The sequence below is a fragment of the Rhipicephalus sanguineus genome, chromosome 2 (genome assembly GCF_013339695.2).
Source record: "Rhipicephalus sanguineus isolate Rsan-2018 chromosome 2, BIME_Rsan_1.4, whole genome shotgun sequence".
Classification (NCBI taxonomy): Eukaryota; Metazoa; Arthropoda; class Arachnida; order Ixodida; family Ixodidae; genus Rhipicephalus; species Rhipicephalus sanguineus.
In genome coordinates this window covers 229,273,251-229,294,133 of record NC_051177.1, presented here as the reverse complement: position 1 = coordinate 229,294,133, position 20,883 = coordinate 229,273,251, and positions in this window count along the sequence as shown.

The window sequence follows — 20,883 nt, the reverse complement described above, 5'->3', positions numbered from 1 at the left end:
GGGTCTTCCACCACAGTGCCACGCTGGTGCTCGTAAATGCTTCCAAAAAATAATACTCTATACAGGCGTCATGTCAGGTGATGAATCGTGTTAACATATGTATTATAGCGTGGCAGAAAAGCAAAATAACAACCTGTAATCGCACAATGATAACAGCGCAAAGAGTGTGTGGTTTATTGCTTCCCACCAATGTTTCGGAGTTGCCACTCCAGAATTGGAATGACTCCGGCATAATTCCGCATTTCCGTGACCCCGGAATGGAATGGTAATGGAATGGGGACAACGCTTGGAGGAATGGAATGGGAATCGAGTTACCTATTTTTCCGAGAATGAAGTACGTTTTCGTCTACGTGCTGTTTTTTAAACTTCAAACACTAGCAAGCCAGAGCCTCGAATTCAACAATAAACCGTATTTTTCAAATGGCTTGGCTGATTACAAGCATGGTACATTTATAAGCAACGCGCCTGCTAGAAACCGAGGCATAAGTTAGTGTACATACAAATGCAGTATTCCAGCAGATACTGAAGAAAGAAACAAATTACCCCTGCGCGTTGGTTGCCATTGATACCCCTTCACGAAAGTGGTGAATACTCTATGCACAGCGCTAGACAATGCATGCCTGCGCACAGGCGAACACAGGAAGTTCTCACCCCATCCATGCTTGCGAGGCGCGCTTGACAAGCGTGAGTGCTGACGGGCAGTGCGGCCCAGTGTGCCGTATACGATGCAAAGGCACAAGGTGCCCGAGCAATGCACTGTTCGAACTAATACCAACAGATCCAAAGGGGTTTGTTCCCCATTAACCAAATATTAGCTTTCTCCATAGGCACGACCGCTGCAGACGCGTGGCGAAACTGCCTAACCCTCATGAATGCTACTTTTGTTAGCATAAAAATACGCTGTGTCGTCATTTTAGCATTAACGCATTTAAGCTTAAACAATAATAAAACATCACCATTCGTTCAGACATGCTCACCATGCAAATACTATAGGTAGCGGGAGAACTGCCTCTATGGGAATTAGTAGGGTGGTTGTCCTGCACGAGATGTGTCACCAAGCTACTATCCCTCGACGTTGGTAACGCCTTTTGCGTACTTTTGTAGTTCTTAAAGCATCTGATCACATCAGCTTGATGGGGCGTTCATTTTTACGTCGATAAAACTATCAACATGGCTTTCCTACGTTAAGTAACTATAGGAATGGAATTGAACCGCTGTCACCGATCTCGGAGGCGTGTGCGTTGGAGATAGATTGAGAAGGCGCAGGTAGGCACAGCAAACATAATTTAACTGCACACAAGAAAAACTATAAGAAAAACACTCAAAACAACTGACAATGAAAATCTTACAAACACTAGAGCAATATGCGAAAATAAACAATTCTCAGTACTTCTACACCTCCGACTCGCGTCGCTACTAGAGTCTGTCTGGCCACTTAGGCCTCGCCAATGGAACACTCTTACTTGGTTCCGTTACACGCCGTAAGTCCAGCCTCCGTTGTGCTGGTTCCCCAGTCGATGTCGCCGACGATCCTCTGTCGTCCCGATGAACTGTCGTCCCGATGCATAACAGACCACGAAGCTGCCGTAAGCCTTTTCCCAGTCGCTGACGTGGCAAGGCGTCTCTGTCGCTAAGGCCTAAGTCCGAGCTCGGCCCTTGCTGTACCCGATGACGTGGCGTCCCGGGGATTGTTGCTGGCTGAATCTTGAAGGGGGACTGCTGCTGGTGCGTCCGGAATTGCCGCAAGGTGCTGCAGCACCTCCGAGGAGCCTCGCCCAAGCGTGTCGAGGTCAACGGCCACGCCACGGAGTGCCAGCGTCACGGCATCCGGAATCGAACGTCCGCTGCCTTCCCGTTGACAGAACGTAGCTGCCAATGCGACCTTCTTCTCCAGTAGCCATGCAAACAATGCCGGCTCATCGAACTGCTGCCTTCGTTTACGGCTCGTGTCACGCGCATCGCGCCGTGTGCTACCCTGCACGCGCTCGTGCCTATTCCGCGTGCTTCTCCTCCTACTTCGTCGTCTTCGTCGTCCATAGTCCTCTCCTTACTCATGACATAGGCCCCCTTTTTTTTGAAAGTTTTTTTCTAAAAAAAAAAACTCTACTCTTCTTTCTTTTGTCGTAATGCCCGTCTTCTTGTCAACTCACAGGCCTTTCCACTTGACACTTCACCACATACTTGTCACACACACCCACTTCGCTGGTCACTTCATAACACTGCTATATAAGTCAACCGTCCCTATCGCACTGTATATACACCACACATCAATACATCACCATGTATGTTGCACAATTTCATCCTCTTAGTGCTATGAAGCTTTGCTTTTCCCTTTTTTACCCTCTACACCTATTTTGGCCGCTCAACAACTTCTACTCATAAAATCGGCCCCCACATTTTCTCTCCCTTTAATATGTTCTACGCTAAATGAATATTCTTGCAGTGCAAGACTCCATCGCATTACTCTTCCATTTGTCAACTTTGCCCTATTTATGAACTCTAGCGGTTGAGGATCCGTCTGTACTTTGAAATCCTTTCAGAAAAAATCGCTGCGAAACCTTTTAATATCCAATACTAACGCCAAGCCCTCCTTTTCCACGGTCGAATAATTTCTTTCTGCCTACTCTACCTTTTGGTACTGTGTGCTGACACTCATCACAGGACTCCACATACCTTATAACTTCTGACTGAATCCCAGGCCAAAAGAATTCTTCAGTAATTCTAGTAAGCGTGTTCTTAACTCCCTGATGCCCTGCCATGGCACTGTCATGCCCCAATATATGTATCGCTTTCCTGAAAGCTTTGGGTACCATCAGCTGTAGTACTTCCCTTCCTGAACTAAACTGGCATCTCCTATACAATAGTCCATCGTGTATTTGGAACTCAAATACATTCCTGCTTCGCTGTTTCTTGAATGGTTCCCCTACCTTATGAAAACAACCCTTCAACGATTCATCCTTTTTCTGCTCTTCTCGGAACTCCGTAGGGGTTACATCTATACTCTGCATGGTCGCCACCTTCAATCTTGTGGCCTCTTCTTCTCTCTTTGCGGCTGTTCTCGTAATTGCTGCCAATGCCACTTCTGCTATTGGCGTCTGCACTTCTCTTACTCTGTCGTGGCATGATTCCTTCTTACCACTCTCCTTTGGTTCCGCTACTCTACCACTGGTTGTATTCTGTTCACCTACCACGTCCCTGTTGTTTTCCCAGTTCGTATCAGGCTGATCTACTTTCCTGACTCCCGGCACATTACCCAAAATCAGGTCGTACATAGGCCTCTCCAAGCACTTTGCTGTCACCCAACCTGTGTAATATGGACTTGCAACTTTTATCCGAACTTCTGGAAGCCTTCTCATCCGAACTATCCACCAAAATGACTGTTGCATATTCCCCTGTTAGATTCGACTCGTCTACTAAACTCCTTTTCACCAAAACAATATTTGTGCCTGTATCTCTCAAAACTTTCACACTTCGTCCCTGAACCTCTCCATCTACTACCGGTAACCCAACACCTTGAGAGTACAGCTTACTTTCCTTCTTACCTTCTTTCTGTGCCTGTTGACCTTCTTCCACGCTATCCCTCTGTGGGTCCACTATACAAGCAACTTTGTCTTTAGTCCCAACTTCTCTTGTGCTACCATCCTGGGAGTCCACTATACAAGCTACTTTGTCTGTAGTCCCTGACCTACACTCATTCGCCCGGTGTCCCCTTCTGTTGCACAACTGGCACACCACTACTTGTGAACGACCTATCTCCAGTTCGACAATTCATAGCTCGGTGCCCAATGCGGTTACACAGGAAACACCTGAGTGGTCGCTGTGACGTGTTCGGTACCCCCTTAGGTCTACCCTTTGTCTCATCTGTTGTTGCTTTGTCACAGCCTTCATTTGCCTTCCCTAGGTTTCTAAATCCCTGGGCCTCCAAATACTGATCGGCATGCTCTGCTACATCATCAAGTGAGGCTACCTTTCGTTCTTTTAGGAAAACACTTAACTTGTTACTGCAACAATTCAAGAATTGCTCGACGACCATGCAATCACGTACGCCTTCATATGTTTTTTTCTACATTCGCCATTTCCATGCATCTTTCAAAATAATTTGACAAGCGGCACACAAACTGCTTTGCTGTCTCTGCATTCTCTGGCTTGCACCCACGAAACCGCTCACGGAAGCCTTCCGCCGTCAGCCTAAATCTTTGCAACAATGTTTTCTTGACTTTATCATAATCCATGGAGTCATCGGCGGGCATTCGGCCAAAAACACTTAAGGCTTCTCCTACGAGACAAAGGCTGAGTGCTGTTGCCCACTCCCTTCTGTCCCAACCTTGACCCCTGGCAATCCGTTCAAATCTTTGTAAATAGGCACCCAAGTCATCACGTCTTTCATCGAACGGCGCCATTAACTTTCTCGGACATATGCGGGTAGTTTTGGGTGACTGCGAGCCAGAGGATGCTGATGTGACGCTCTGGTCGTTTTGCGGAACACCATTAATTTGCGCTAGTCTCAACTTCAATTCGAGAAGCTCCTTTTCGCGCTCAAATTCGCGCTCATGTTCTACTTGGGCATTATCAAAAAACTTCAAAAGGACTGAGTGTTGGGCCAGTTGGTACTCCATTCTTGGTACTCTGCGCTTGTGCGTGTGTCTCACTTGTCCCTGTTTATTTTGCGCAGTTTTTCGTAGCAAAAAACTTCAAAGTCTCCTCTTTAGTCATACCTAGATCTTTAGCTACCGCCGTCAAGCGCTCACAATCTATCTCCGCACCAACTTATTCCCCCTGAGAATCGGTGACTGGGCCGGATTGAATCCTGGGACCTGATGATCCTGGAATCTGATGATCCTGGCAGGCTCGCCAATTGTTATGTCACAGATCTCGGAGGCGTGTGCGTTGGAGATAGATTGAGAAGGCGCAGGTAGGCACAGCAAACATAATTTAACTGCACGCAAGAAAAACTATAAGAAAAACACTCAAAACAACTGACAATGAAAATCTTACAAACACTAGAGCAATATGCGAAAATAAACAATTCTCAGTACTTCTACACCTCCGACTCGCGTCGCTACTAGAGTCTGTCTGGCCACTTAGGCCTCGCCAATGGAACACTCTTACTTGGTTCCGTTGCACGCCGTAAGTCCAGCCTCCGTTGTGCTGGTTCCCCAGTCGATGTCGCCGACGATCCTCTGTCGTCCCGATGAACTGTCGTCCCGATGCCTAACAGACCACGAAGCTGCCGTAAGCCTTTTCCCAGTCGCTGACGTGGCAAGGCGTCTCTGTCGCTTAGGCCTAAGTCCGAGCTCGGCCCCTGCTGTACCCGATGACGTGGCGTCCCGGGGATTGTTGCTGGCTGAATCTTGAAGGGGGACTGCTGCTGGTGCGTCCGGAATTGCCGCAAGGTGCTGCAGCACCTCCGAGGAGCCTCGCCCGAGCGTGTCGAGGTCAACTGCCACGCCACGGAGTGCCAGCGTCACGGCCTCCGGAATCGAACGTCCGCTGCCTTCCGGTTGACAGAACGTAGCTGCCAATGCGACCTTCTTCTCCAGTAGCCACGCAAACAATGCCAGCTCATCGAACTGCTGCCTTCGTTTACGGCTCGTGTCACGCGCATCGCGCCGTGTGCTACCCTGCACGCGCTCGTGCCTGTTCCGCGTGCTTCTCCTCCTACTTCGTCGTCTTCGTCGTCCATACGTCCTCTCCTTACTCATGACAACCTGCCTGGCCATTCGCGGAGTGCGAATGGGCTAAGTTTTTTTTTTTTTTCATTCCGAGGTATTGAAAGGAATGAAATTGGGGCAAGTCTTAATTCCCCGGAATGGAATTGGAATGGAATGGAGGCCCCTATTCCGCAACGCTGCTTCCCACCCACTGCAAAGTGCTCAGCCATAATTCGTCATCGTCATCAGCCACAGCACAAAGGGGACATCAGCATCAGCCTGTCTACGCCCACTGCAGGGCAAATGCCTCTCCCATGTTCCGCCAATACACCCGGTCCTGTGCTTTCTGCTGCCACGTTATGCCTACAAACTTTTTAATCTTATCTACCCACCTAATTTTCTGTATCCCCCTCACACGTTTGCCATCTCTTGGAATCCAGTCAGTTATCCTTATTCACGTTAATGCATTAAGCTGGGCTAGTGTGTATTGATTGTATGCTTCCATATTGCTAGCGAACGCGCGCAAAGGACGACATAGAAGGAGACAGGACAACCGCTAGCGATTGTCCTGTATCTTTCTATGTTGTCCTTTGTGCGTGTTCGCTAGCAATATGGACCCTTATTCACCACCGGTTATCCTGCCGATGTGCTACGTGCCCGGCCCATATCCATTTATTCTTGATTTCAACTATAATATCCTTAATCCCCGTTTGTTCCCTGACCCACTCTGCTCTCTTCCTGTGTCTTAAGGTTACAACTACCATTTCCCTTTCCATCGCTCGCTGCGTCGTCCTCTATTTAAGTTGAACCCTCTTTCTAAGTCTCCAGGTTTCTGCTCCGTAGGTAAGTACCGGTAAGATGCAGCTGTTATATACCTTCCCCTACAGGGATAGTGGTAGACTACCATTCATGATTTGATAATGGTTGCCGAATGAGCCCCATCCCATCCTTATTCTTCTAGTTATTTCACTCTCATGGTTCGGCTCCGTGGTTACTACCTGTCCTAAGTAGACGTACTCCTTTACAACTTTCAGTGTCTCGCCACCTATCGCAAAGCGCTGTCTCTGCCAAGATTGTTCCACATTACTTTAGTTTTACGCATATTAATTTTCAGACCGACTCTTCTACTTTCCGTATCCAGTTCAGTAATCATGAGCTGTAATTCGTCTCCCGCGTTACTCATCAATGCAATATTTTGAAGACTGTAGGATTGGGCGTGTTGGTACAACATGATTATGAGTGCAAATCAGCGCAGCCGACAGAAGGGGACAGAAGAGGACACAGAGCGCTGATCAGCGCTCTGTGTCCTCTCTTCGGTCCCCTCCTGTCGGCTGCGCTGATTTGCACTCGTAATCATCAATGCAATGTCATCAGCGAATCGCAGGTTACTGAGATACTCTCCATTAACTCTAATCCCTCATTCTTCCCAATCTAGGGCCCTGAAAACCCCCTGTAAACACGCGGTGAATAGCATTGGAGAGATCGTGTCTCCCTGCCGTGCGCCCTTCTTTATTGGGATTCTGTCGCTTTCCTTATGGAGGACTATAGTGGCTGTGGATCCGCTGTAGATTTCTCCATTATGTTTATGTAGGCTTCGTCGATGCCCTGATTCCGCAGTGCCTGCATGACTGCTGACGTCTCCACCGAATCAAATGCCTTCTCGAAATCTACGAAGGCATCTATGAAGACGTAATCTATGAAGGCGAATCTATGAAAGTGGACATATTGCCTTACAGATGTGTAGCGGGTACCACGATTCTCCGAAGGATGGCGAAAAATGGCATAGTGGGAACTTCGCTACTTCAGAAAAATTACGATGATTTATGGTGTAGTGGGTACCTTGCATGTGTACTTGTATTAGTTGCCACAAGGGAATCTACAACGGGCTCTACAACGTCCGCTCTTCCATCTTCGCTGTGACTGTGCTGCGCGTTCCGCGCAGGCCTCGCGTTCTTTTCATCACACAAAGCATTGAGCCCACTAAAAAGATTTCTATTTGTCTTTTGTGAAAATGAATTCTATGGCTTTGATATTAGCACTGGTTTGTGCTAGTTGGTAGGAGTTCGTGGTACAGTTACTTCCGCTCCTCTGAAGAACGGTAGTGCATGTAACTACATCACAAAGGCAATGTTTCTTTGATTACATTAGCTTCAATTTTTTGCATAAAAAACCGTTACGAACCGTTAAGGAACATTGTTTTACGTTCCTGAACAGAAACGGAACGCAACTTTTTGCGGTGCAACGAAACTAAAACCGAAACGAAAAACATTTTGTTCCGACACCCGGCTGGCAGCCTTAATACTTTCGTTGCTATCGCAATCATTGCATCACCCTTGTTGCGAAACCGGGATTTTTAGTGATCTCATGTCATATCTATCGTCCTACGTGAAGAGAAAAAGACCAGCATGCCTTCTTTATTTAACATCATACAACACTGTGCGCTGCATAGGATAGGTCCGTGTGATATGACGTGTGTGGATGAAAGCGTTGTGGAAGTCCAGGGACTGGTGCTGCCAGTTACAAAACGAATATCATGTGATTAAGCAGCTTTTCGTACGCACACGCAGCCCACTTCAACATACCGCAATAAGATGCCATTTTAAAAATCTATAAATAAAAACGTGCGCAGCATGTACTAGTTGCGCAAGGCTGGAACCGACAGCGGAGCTAGTGTTCGACCTAGCTTCCTCTAAGGTTTTGCTAGTAATACCAAGCTGTTGCTAGACGTGCAAAGTTTTTTCTGGTATAGTACTACACTCAGAGAAAAGATGGAGTAAAAAGGGCGTATTTTTGTCCCACAGCAATAATCGTCATTTAGTTTGCCTTCCTTTCTTTAGTTATCGCCGCGCGCCCGGTTCTTTGTGGTCACGAACGGCCTGTGCGCTTTCGGTCGGTTCCCCGCACTACGCACTTGTTACGCGGTTTTGAAGGGCAATTTTCGCGCCACTAGTAGTTACGTGATGGGATTTCTGTCACGTGAGAGAGAAAGAACTTTATTAGAGTCCAGTGCAGACGCTGAGGTTGCCCCGCGCAACTCGGTTGTTCCGAAGTTTTTGGCGGAAACATGTCACCTCAATAGTTTACGGGATTTTAGTCGCTTGACTAATCACGGGATCTTACGTGATTTTTAGTCACGTGAGTAGCTGTTACGTGTCGTTACCTGATTGTAGTCACGTAAGCAGATGTTGTGCGATGTTACGTGATTTTAGTCACGGGACAATCGGAGGCTTGGTGTACAAAAAATTGAAGTCACAGGAAACAGCCCATCATCGATATCACATATATTCTACGATCACGAGAAATTCACTCTTGTTGCTCAATAGAGCAAGCGAAGCTGCACTCATGCACTCTTTATCACGAGGCCAGCACCGAGTTTTCAAGAAAGGAAAAATTTCTTGGGCTTCTACGATTTTTTATGGAATTTTTTCTATGCTTCATTTGCTCTATTCTTTTTTCTTTCCTGGCGAAAAGAGCATATATATTGCTGTAAGCTTGAAGATATAGCCAGTTGTAAGTTCAGCGCTGTGTTTTCCAATGTCGTCCTCGTTCCTTACGCTGTTAAGCATCGAAATATGGTCTACAGCACATTTTTGCAAACAGAAAGCAGCTGTTTGCACTTTTGCATTTTGTTCTTGCTCTTTAGAAAATGGGGACACTTGCTAGGAACGTGGAAAGGAGCGTTTGACCGTATTGCCTTTAAAATAGCTATCGTATCACGTGAAAGCCGCCGCGCGCTGTGGCTGAGTGGGTTGATCGTCCGTGCTGGCTGTTCGCGCGTAATCGCTGGGGCGCGGGTTCAAATCCCAATGCAGTTTTTTCTTCTCTTTTTTCTCTGTCTCTCTCAGAACTGCTTATGTTTGCCGCGGTGGTACAGTGGTTAAGGCGCTCGGCTGCTGACCCAAAGGGCACAGGTTTGACGGCGGCTCCAGCATTTTTGAAGGAGGCGAAAATGCTAGAGGCGCGTGCACTTGGTTTTAGGTGCACGTTACGAACCTGAAGCTGTCGACATTTCCGCAGCCCTCCTCTACGGCACGCCTCATCAACATATTATGGTTCGGGCACGTAGAACTCCAGCAATTGTTATTACTAGTACAACGCTGCTGAAGATTTATATGCTTGTTTTTTCACTGGAGCATTGCACCCAAGATATTTGCTGCAGTTTCGGTTTCGCTTCTGGAAATGGAGCAAGTAAACTTCTCATGTTTTATTATTTATTATAATGCAACTCATTCCTTAATAACGAAGAAAATGAACCCAGACTTTAGTTAGCCTCAACCAAACGAAGGCAATGCACAACGAAATCAAGGCAAGCATGAGTGCAGCTATTCATAATATAATGAAGCGTTTTAAAGAGGTACTCTACTATAGACCCTTTTCATAAATACGCCACCTGACGGTGGGCTTTTCGTCAGTTTCGCTTCGCAAAGGAGCGTGGGATAGCCAGCGCCATCGTGAGGGCATGGAAAGCGAGCCGTCAAATGCGTGAGTGCTGTGATGTTTGTGTTGGCGGCTAGTTCTCCGTGTCATCCGCTGAAATCTCACCGTTTGCGTGCTTGAACGAGCTCTTAGTACTCTCCGTTGGTCTTTCTGAGGTGCTTCCACTGCACAATGAGCAACATTTTGCACCCTTCAACGGGTTGGACGAGCAGTTTGTCTCGACTGCCGCGGTTGCGGGACCGTGACCACAGCCAACTCGCGTGCGCGCCCGGACCGGGAAAAAATGGCTCGCCGAAGCTACAAACTACAAACTTCTCATCGAACGAAAGGAAGGACGTCACTGTCGCGGAACTATGCGACCGCAACCGGTGAAAATCCTGTCTGCCGCAAGCCACACCACGCAACTGTCTTCGGGATACCACGCGTTGGGTATATTTGTATGCAGTGGCGTAGCCAGGAGGGGGGGGGGTCACACCGGGCCCGTGCCCCCCCCCCCCCAAATTCAGATCAAGGTGGTGCCCCCGCCCGAAAAAAATTTCTGCCTACGCCCCTGTTTGCCTGTACTGAAAAATGTTCACACGTGCCTTAGGATATGCGAGTAGTGTCGCTACTAAGTGAACGGTACGCAACTTCATTTTTATTTTTCTCGCTGGCCTTACGAACCCTCGCAGTATTTCTGCACAAACAATCTATCGCAATTAACCGCATGCAGGCACTCGGGAGAAGAATATTCACTCGTAAAAGCAAGGCTACACATGGCGCTGTGAAATAAGCACGTCTGTTTCTGTAGCGCGTTTACAAAACGGCGCCCTTCCTCGCGTTCGTTTGGCATCACGTACGGAGAGAGAGCACGTGCGTTTGTTCAAGTTTTATCGCGTACCTTATTGCTGTTCTCGTCGCGATATCCTCGATGGTGGCACATGGGAACGCAGCACGTGTGCAGCATTGCAGCACGCCGTCTCTACGAAAAACGTTGATGACAGTTCACGATTCGGCAGTGCTGAAATGTCACGCACTGGCACGTTGCCGAAGCCTGCGTCGTCTGCTACGGTGCCCTCACAATGGCGGCAGACTGTAGTTTGCGTGCGTGGCGCTAGGGGCGCCCTTTTTCGAAAAGGGTTTATTAGAGACGACGCAGAAACGTAACCAGTAATATTAGAACGAACGCAAAGCTTGTACTGTCGAATCGTCGCCTTTTTTCTACGGGAGTAGCGTTTTCTGCTTCTGCAAGTAATGCCGCTCTTTTCTATCACATTTACTTCCCCTCGAAAAAAGCCATCCTGGCTAATTACCGGCAGTTGCATAGTGACAGTGAGGCTTTAGGAGGTCCATATGCACAATATCATGCCTCAACATTGTCTGATTACAATAAGTGTCAAGCGACTTGACGGCTTGCTAGACCACACGGTACGGGCCGTGGTACTTCGGAAGAAGTTTCAAAGACCGACCGGAGACACCTAGGAGTCCAGAGCCCAGGCCCGTAGCTAGGGGGTATGGCCCAAAGGCCCGCCTCCCCTCCCACAACTTTGACGGAGGGGGTGTTTTACCGACAAGAATAATGGGAATACGTGTTTTTCTTAAGCAGTCAAGGTTTTCAGAGATTGCCCCCTCTCCTCCCCCCTACCCCCACCCCCTTCGGTGACTGGCGCAGGTTGGCGGCGACGGCGGCGGGGACCGGTGTGCGCGGAACAGATGGCGAAGCGGTATGCAAGGAGACGCGGAAACGCGACAAAGAGAGATATCTTCCACCGGCAGCTTTGCTGCTGGCTTGCGGTTCCTGTCTTGAATTCTCGGCGCTCGCCACTTTCCTATCAAGAATGCTGTCTTACGCTGATAACGAGCATGTCATTCGTGGCTTGGAATTGCCAGGCGCGCGGCGACAATGCAATCGAGAGGCAAGATATCAGGACTATTTTTGTGAGGCGAAACGACACCCTTTCAAGAAGTTCTTTTGTGTACGCTGCTTTCCTGATCATCATAGGTAATTTGATCGAGATTATTACCCGACGACACGCTGCCTTTGTTGCCGCAACGCCACTTGACGCCGTTGAAAAAGTAATCACTAAGAGGGAAGTTAAGGCATGGACACACGCATGTTGTCTTTACTGCTGACTTTCCCTCAACAGGTACCCATGTTAGCAGCAATGTACAACAGAGCGAATGAAAACAGCGAGCAAGGAGACTTCAAAACTAACAAGCGCTTTTCGCATTACGGTTCTGCTTACCGATTCAATGAGCCAAGTATTCGATGCTCACTAGACTGCCTTCCGCACTGTGTTCGCGAGCCAAACCTAATCATGGTTGATCAAACTATATGCAAAGATCAGACTCGCCTCGCTTGTTCCCCTCAGGTTCATGTTTAACGTGTCGCTGATGCACTATATATATATATATATATATATATATATATATATATATATATATATATATATATATATATATATATATATGGTTACGAAGTGTCCCTGCAAGAGGAAATCGACAGAAGCGGTAGAAGAAGAAAACGACGACGCTGCTCTTGAGATGACCACAGTCTTTTGTGCCTCTGTGCGCATTAAACACCTCCTTTAAACCTTTCCTGTGCGCGTAACAAGATATACATATATATGTATATATATATATATATATATATATATATATATATATATATATATATATGTACATAGATATATATATACATATATATATTGTTATGATGGGGTGCGTTTATTCACGAATGAATAGGGGACGAAGGGTTACCGCGCCGAGCCCGAGTTGCTTCAAAGACAGACGCACTTCGTTCTCCTCTACCTTTTTCTCCGTTGTCGCTTCAGCGTAACACTCCTCCTTTCCCAGACGAAGCCCTCTGGGTGAGTATCAATTACGTGCGCTAAGAGTCACGGGGATGACAGCGCTTCAGGCGGGCAACGTGAGCAAGCTGTGTCTGCCTAGAACGGTAGCCGTGAGATACGAAGCGATCAATCGTATACGTGACATCACTTAAGCGATCGACGATGACGAAATGGCCGGTGTAACGAGCCAGAAACTTTTGGCACAGGCCGCGCTTGCGAAGTGGTGTCCAAAGCCACACTTTGTCCGCTATTTCATACTGTCGTGAATCGTAGGCGAACATGGAGCGGTCCTGGGACGTCAACGTACGGAGCCGAACTATGCGACGTGCTTCTTCTGCGCGGCAGAGAGTCTGGGCAATAGAAGAGTCCGCATGAGCATTTAAAGGCAGAATGGTGTCAAGGAAGCTGCGGGGTGGCCTAACATAAAGAAGGCAGAAGGGACTGTAGCCAGAGGTTTCATGCTTTGCCGTGTTGTAGGCGTAGGTGATAAGGGGTATGATGTCGTCCCATTTTTCGTGCCAGGAATCGACGTACATCGAAAGCATGTTGGTCAATGTTCTGTTGGTGCGCTCGACGAGGCCGTTTGTCTGCGGGTGATACGGGGTCACGTGACGAAACCGACAAGAGCAGAGACGCATGAGCTGTTCTACTACATCGGCCACGAACTGGCGACCACGATCGCTCACAGTAATACGAGCTGGTCCATGGCGCAGTATAACCGCAGACAGGAGGAAACTTGATACATCGATAGCCGTGGCCGTTGGCATCGCTTTAGTTTCCGCATAACGTGTCAGATGGTCAACGCAGACTATAACGCAACGGTTGTTCGTTTGATGAACGTGGAAATGGGCCCAGAAGATCCAGTAGAACCATTTCCAAAGGCAATGAGGGTGGTGTCACAGGGTGAAGGAGACCGACCGGAACAGTGTTTGGTCGCTTGAATCGCTGACACTTATCACAACTGGTCACATGCTTTTCTGTATTGCGTCGCATACTAGGCCAGCAGAATCGACACAGTATGCAATGGTACGTTTTGGCGAAACCCATGTGCCGAGCAGATGCGTCATCGTGCATAGCATGAAGTACGGGTGCACTCAAATTCTTAGGCACCACTAAAAGAAGGCGGGAACCATCAGCTGTGTAATTCTTCTTGTAGAGCAAGCCATCTTGGATAACAGAGCCATTTTTACCTATCGGCTGAGCGGCTGAATCGAAGAGGGCATTCAAGCTGCGGTCAACAGTACTGAAAGTTGGGCGAGTTGGTACTCATTCATGACTTCTTTTGCGCAAAACATACACGGACACAAGGAACAGGACACAAAGCGTACAAGGACACAACGGAAGAACTGTGTTAGTCAAGCTTGCGTCACAATGTCCGACAAAGAATTCGACTTCTTGAAAAGCACATGCAACAATCCGTCTACAGACGCGTGAACTCCTAAAAAAAATGTTTGTTAGTTCTTTGTTTCTTATCATGGCGTAACGCTGAATAAGTTTTCTTTAGTTTTCTCGTGTATTCTTGGGTCCACCGGTGGAGGGCGTTTATTATGCGTGAAGATAAATGTACAGTTCGTTGTTCAAAATAAAGCAGTTGTGAGTTTGCGCCTGTGTTGTCTTTTTCCTCTTTTTTCCCTGTGTCCGTGTACGTTTTGCGCAATAGAAGTCATTGTGGTGGTTCTTGGGCCCTCAGATGCAGGATAACCAAGGCACGAACAAGAAACACATTTATCGACTTGACACTCACACAATTACACACGCTTTGTCTCACTGAACAATACAGATATCCCGAAGTCCTAAATTTTAGTTTTAACCACACGCGAGAGGATCGGCGCGTCCTGACGTATAGGCCCGTCGAACGCCACTGACAGTACCGCAGTCAGGTAGCGACGATGCCAGCACGAAGCGGACAGGTGCGTGGTGCGAAGGTGCACGAGCAGACGACGGCCTGCTCGTCGCGGAACGCACAGGCCCGCGCTGACGACGCCCAACTCGGACGTGGCACCACGGCCACGATCTTGGCTCCGGAAAAGGGTCAGCTTGGACGTGGCACCGAGGCCACGATCTCGGCTCCGGAACGGGGTCAGCTCGGGTTGTGCCGGAACCGCCTGGACGTGGCACCGAGGCCACGATCTCGGCTCCTGGCCCGCACGCTCGTTCACCACAGGAACAGCTGCTAGGCCCGGCCCGTAACGCTTGCTCGTTCCCTGGACGCTCGCCCCTGGCCGCGCTCTTCCAGCCCGGCGACGTTCTGCAGCTCTCGAGCTTCGCGGCGTCTCGCTCGCGCACACCGTCGTCGTCGTCTCTGGTTCGGCGTACTCTCTTGTGGGTTATAGTCTCTTACCACACATATAGTCTCTTACTACACTTCCCCATACTTTCAGCACGTTGTGCCGCGGATAACGTTAGTACGAACGCGACACAACGGAACACAGCAAAAGCAATCACCGGGCATATACAAAGAAGAAGAATGTCAAGATTGCAAGTGTTCTACTACTACACAAACATTGTTGATCACTTGCCCAGCGCACTCTGGCACGGAACGTAAAACGCGCTCATCGCACGTTTGATACGGCCGGCGGTGGCATATACGGTTTTATACACCTGCATATCGCGTACACGTCACAGCGAGGCACGCACAGGCTGCCGGTTCTGGTGAATAAACACGCGCCGACGCCCATCACACACAATGCACGATTCCCACCGTAGATGTCTAGTTGCCTCTTTGCATAGCGACGACACCACACCATACTCCAGATAGTCGCCGTCTTTGAGTGTTGTCACGTCGCTTGTACGTCTTAGTCCTGTGACGTTGAAAGTGACTCTGGGAACGTGGTGGTTGTAGCGGCGGCTGAGGGGATGATGGCGACTGATCCATCTGTGCACTGAGGCTGTCCGTGCAATCGCAGGGGGGTGTAAGAAGCCCCGGACCAGTTTGAATAAGGCGGTCGGTGCGTTGCTCGAAAGAGGAGTGTTGCCCTGCTCGTCGACGCGGTGGTACCCTGGGCGTCGTGTCCAGAGGCAACCACGTCTTATCTTGTGGGTTAGCTGTACCGCGGTAACGCGTCGCATCCGGTCGCGAATTCGGCGAGGTCGATAGCTGCGACGATCCAGATGGAGGTGCCGTTGCTTGCCATCTCTTCGCGCAGAAGTCCGCTTCCTCATGCGAGGGGTCAAGCAATAAGTCTTCGCTGGGCTGATGCGTAACCCACCCAAGACCGTCCAGAAATTCCTGACGGAAGCAACAGCGATCGAGAAGACGCTGAAAATGCGTACGAGGCAGCGCAACCGCCGCATTCCTGCGACGACTCACGGGGACGTTCACGCGCTGCAATCTGATGACCTGCGTGACACCATCAGAGCTATCGTGCGGGAGGAGCTGTGTAAATTATTGCCCTCATCCCAGCCTCAAGTGCACCCGATCGCCGACGTCGTACCCAGGAAATCCAGCAATTTCGGGGAGCACATGAACCAGTGCAGCCTGAGCCACAAGCAATGAGCTACGCTGCTGCAGCCCGAAGCAACGCCCCCGCTCCTCGTCCACGTCAAGACGCCGCGCCGCCGCAGCAGTTCCGCCGCCATCACCATCGACGCCCTACCGTCCACCTGTCGCCCAGCGCTATGCCCCGCGCTAGGCGCCAAGGAAGACCGACGTTTGGCGCGCCCTTGACAACCGCCCGCTCTGCTACCACTGCGAGAAGGCCGGCCACACGTACCGCCGCTGCCAGTACCGTCAGATGGGGCTTCGCGGATTCGACGTCAACGCGCCACGCCCGCAGCCAGGCGAACGGCATGGCGACATCGACTACTACCTTACCGGAACACAGTGGCAAGAACGACGACCTTCCCGCTCGCCGTCGCCCGGCCGCTATATGTCACCGCACCGCCGGCAGCACACTGGCCCAAACTCGGGCCGGTCGCCTAGCCCGTATCTGGAAACTAAGGGCTGCAACCGGTGGAGGTGCGGTCACTTTATGACGAAATGCCGAAGATCCTCGGCGGCCGCCGACGACGACAAAGCAACGAGACCTGGAGAACATGACGTGAAGCAGAGGTAAGCCCTGTCGACGAAACCTCGCGGACCGAAGACGACCTGACGACGCAACGCGGAAGCAGCGGTGCAAACCGACGTAGCCGTGACCTGACGCCGCGACGTACCCGCAACGCAAGACGGCGGACTAGCGACCTCGACTTACTATACGACGGACACATCGCTACCGCTCTCATCGACACTGCGGCCGACTATTCCGTCGTCAGTGGGTCATTCGCCGCGAAGTTGAAGAAAGTTAAGACTGCTTGGGAAGGACCTAAAATCCGCACCGCTGGAGGTCATTTCATAAGACCGGCTGGAGTCTGCACAGCAAGAGTCAGGATCAGTGACCGAACTTATCCTGCGAGCTTCCTTATCCTGCAGCGCTGTTCCAGGGACGTGGTACTTGGGATGGACTTGCTAAGTGAACACGGTGCCGTAATAGACCTGAGATCTGAGTCCATAACGCTATCCTCAAAAGAAGCTCTGCCACCCTCCACGACGCCAAGAAACCTCGCCTTAAGTGTGGTCGACGAGCAGGTCACCATACCACCCCAGCGTCATTATTTCCGTCCGCACCGTAAGAGCCACCGACTTGGAAGGCGTCATCGAGGGTAACCAGCACCTGTTGGTAAATCAAGACATTTGCGTTGCAAGAGGAATCGCGGAGCTTCGTGGAGGAAAAACAAAGGTGATGCTTACGAATTTTAGCTACAAATACAAGCACGTGAACAAGGGTATGACAGTCGCCTTCATTGAAGAAATTGTGGAAGCCAGTAATGCCTTCACCCTCACATATTTAACCGAAGCTTCCGCGAAAACGCCAGCGCCGGAACCCGCTTTTGACGTAAACCCAAGTGTTCCCCAGCGCAAGCAAGAACAGATCAAGTCCCTGCTCCAACGATACAAGGACTGCTTCTCGTCGTCATCACGAATTCGACAAAGTTCGGTGGCGAAACACCGAATTATAACGAAGGAAATTACGAGGCCCCTCCGTCAGAGCCCCTACAGAGTTTCCACTCGAGAGCGCGATGCGATAAAGAAACAAGTCGACGAGATGCTACGCGACAACATCATCCAGCCGTCCAAGAGTCCGTGGGCATCACCGTGGTGTTAGTGAAGAATAAGGATGGGACACTGCGCTTCTGCTTTATCTGCGCCTGAACAAAATCACGAAGAAGGACGTGTACCCCCTCCCACGGATAGACGACACTCTGGATCGACTTCACAATGCGACGTATGTTTCTTCGATGGACCTCAAAACCCGCTATTGGCAGATCCAAGTAGACGAAAGAGACCGAGAAAAGACCGCTTTTATAACACCCGACGGCCTCTTTGAGTTCAAGGTCAGGCCTTTCTGTCTTTGCTCGGCACCTGCGACGTTCCAGCGCGTCATGGACACCGTGCTGGCCGGATTGAAGTGGCAGACGTGCCTTCTGTATTTGGACGACGTCGTCTTGTTTTCTTCGATTTTCGACGAACATAACGGCGGCTTGAGGCACTACTTCGAGCAGTCAAGACCACTGAAGCTTCTAACGAAGACTAACGTGGAATTCAGGTGAGAGACCGCGCAAGTGCAAGCATTTCAAGAACCTAAACGACGCTTGACGACGCCACCCATACTTGCGCATTTGAACGATTTCGCCGACATGCACACCGGCGCCAGCAGCGTAGGACTCGGTGCCGTCCTTGTGCAAAAGACTTACGGGCTTGAAAGGCTTATCAGTTCTGCTAGCTGGTCACTATCCAAGGCAGAAACCAACTATTCCACAACAGAAAAGGAATGCCTTGCCATCATCTGGCCGACGTCAAAGTTTCGCCCCTGTCTCTATGGCAGGCCCTTCAGAGTTGTCAGTGACCATCACGCCTTATGTTGGCTAGCTACCTTGAAGGAGCCCTTCAGGTCGTCTCGCACGATGGAGTCAGAGGCTTCAAGAATTCGACATTACCGTCGTGTACAAGTACGGACGAAAACACTCTGACGCCGACTGCCTGTCTCGTGCCCCCGTCGACGCGCCGCCGCAAGACGACGACGATGACTGCTTCCTCGTATCTACAAGTGCCGACGACATTCGCCGAAAGGCAACGAGCCGACGCGGAACTGTGGGGCCTTATGGAGTACCTCGAGTGGAAGACCGCCGTTTTTCCGAAGGTATTCAAGCGAGGACTGCCTTTGTTCTTCTTACGGAACGGCGTTGCCCTGAAGAACTTCTCGCCACTTTGAACAGACTACATTGTTGTCGTGCCCTCATCATTGCGACCAGAAGTCCTCCAAGCCCTACACGACGACCTGACGGCTGGACACCTCGGTGTTTTCTTCACGCTCGCCAGAATACAGGAAAAATACTACTGGCCACGCCTTGCGGCCGACGTCGCCAACTACCTTAAGATTTGCCGAGAGTGCCACCGACGGAAGACACCGCCGACTAGGCCAGCGGGACTTCTGCAGTGTGGGGGTCTGAATGTGGACGCAGGTTGGCCAGACGAACGACGTACCCTCCAAGAGACACAGAGAAGTTTAATGTGACACGAACCAGGACGTGAGTCCAAACATGTACACAACGAACATAAACATATCCTAGTAGCCTATTTTACAAGCCCTCAGTCACGCGCACTAACAGTCTGCGGGCGGCGGTCTTGCGATGCGGCGGCGGGTCCGAAGAAATCGACGCAGTCGGGCTTGCGTCTGACCTTGGCACAGCCACAGCAGTACGTCAGCACGTCAACGTAGCCGGGGCGTTGGAACAGCGCGGTCGTGGCCCCGGCTAAGGAACAGATCTGGAGGCACCATGAATAGCCTCGGGTGAGGCTCCCAGATAGGAGCCGAGGCACCACACTACGTCGGGCCGATATTGGTTTTACAGCGGCTGTGCGCGGCCCCACCTCGGGCCAGCATTGCCAGCCTGGCGCCGACATCGGCGGAGCCGATGACTTCGCCTGCAATATTGGGCCGATTTTGCCGCCTTTCAGCCGATGTTGGGCTTTCACCGGCAACATTGGGCCGTTTCCCGGCGTTCAGCCGTCTTTCCGCCGATATCGGCTTAGCCGATTTCTTTCACCGGCAACATTGGGCCGAGTATAGCCGGCGTTTCTCTGTTATTCCGCCGATATCGGCTTAGCCGATAGCTTTCAGCGGTAACATTGGGCCGTGTTAGCCGCCGTTCTGCCGTACTTTCGCCGACATCGGCCGAGCCGATGGTTTTCACCGGCAACATTGGGCCGAGCATGCCGTCATTCTGCCGTGCTTCAGCTGACATCGGCGGAGTCGTTGGCTTATCGACGATGTTGGAACTTTCTTGTCTCGCTTCAGACAGTTATACATGCCCTGTTGAGAACGTCCTCCTGCGTCGCGGCGCTCCAAAAGTCCTCGTCACCGACAGAGGCAGGCGAAGGGCCTCACCGAGCGGCTAAATGAAACCCTCGCCGACATGCTGGCAATGTACTGTACGTCGAACACGTGACATGGGACGCCATAATATCTTCCGCACATAACCTGAAGTTAACACGGCAGTGTAAGAAACGGCGCACATATGACGCCGTTCAAACAAGTTCACGGAAGCCCCTCAACGACGCTGGACGCCCTAATGCCGGCCGTCATTGATGAGAATAACCTCGACGTTGCGCTCTACTTTCAGCCCGCCGAAGAAGCCCGGCAGCTCGCCCGCCTAGGATCAAATCGTAATGCAATAGAGCATTAGGCGCTTGAATATTTGTAGCTTAAGCTGCAGAATGCCACTACATGGATTGCTGTACTAGCACAAATAACAAAGTTCATATATTGTACCGTGCTAATGCCGCACGTACGACTCGGGCGCGAAATACACTCTAAATATGGTAACCTATGCAAAGGTGAACTTTTTCACATTTTTGTGCACCTATAACCTAAAAGTTACATAAGTGTAACCTTTACATTTGTAACCTTTCTAATGGTTACAAA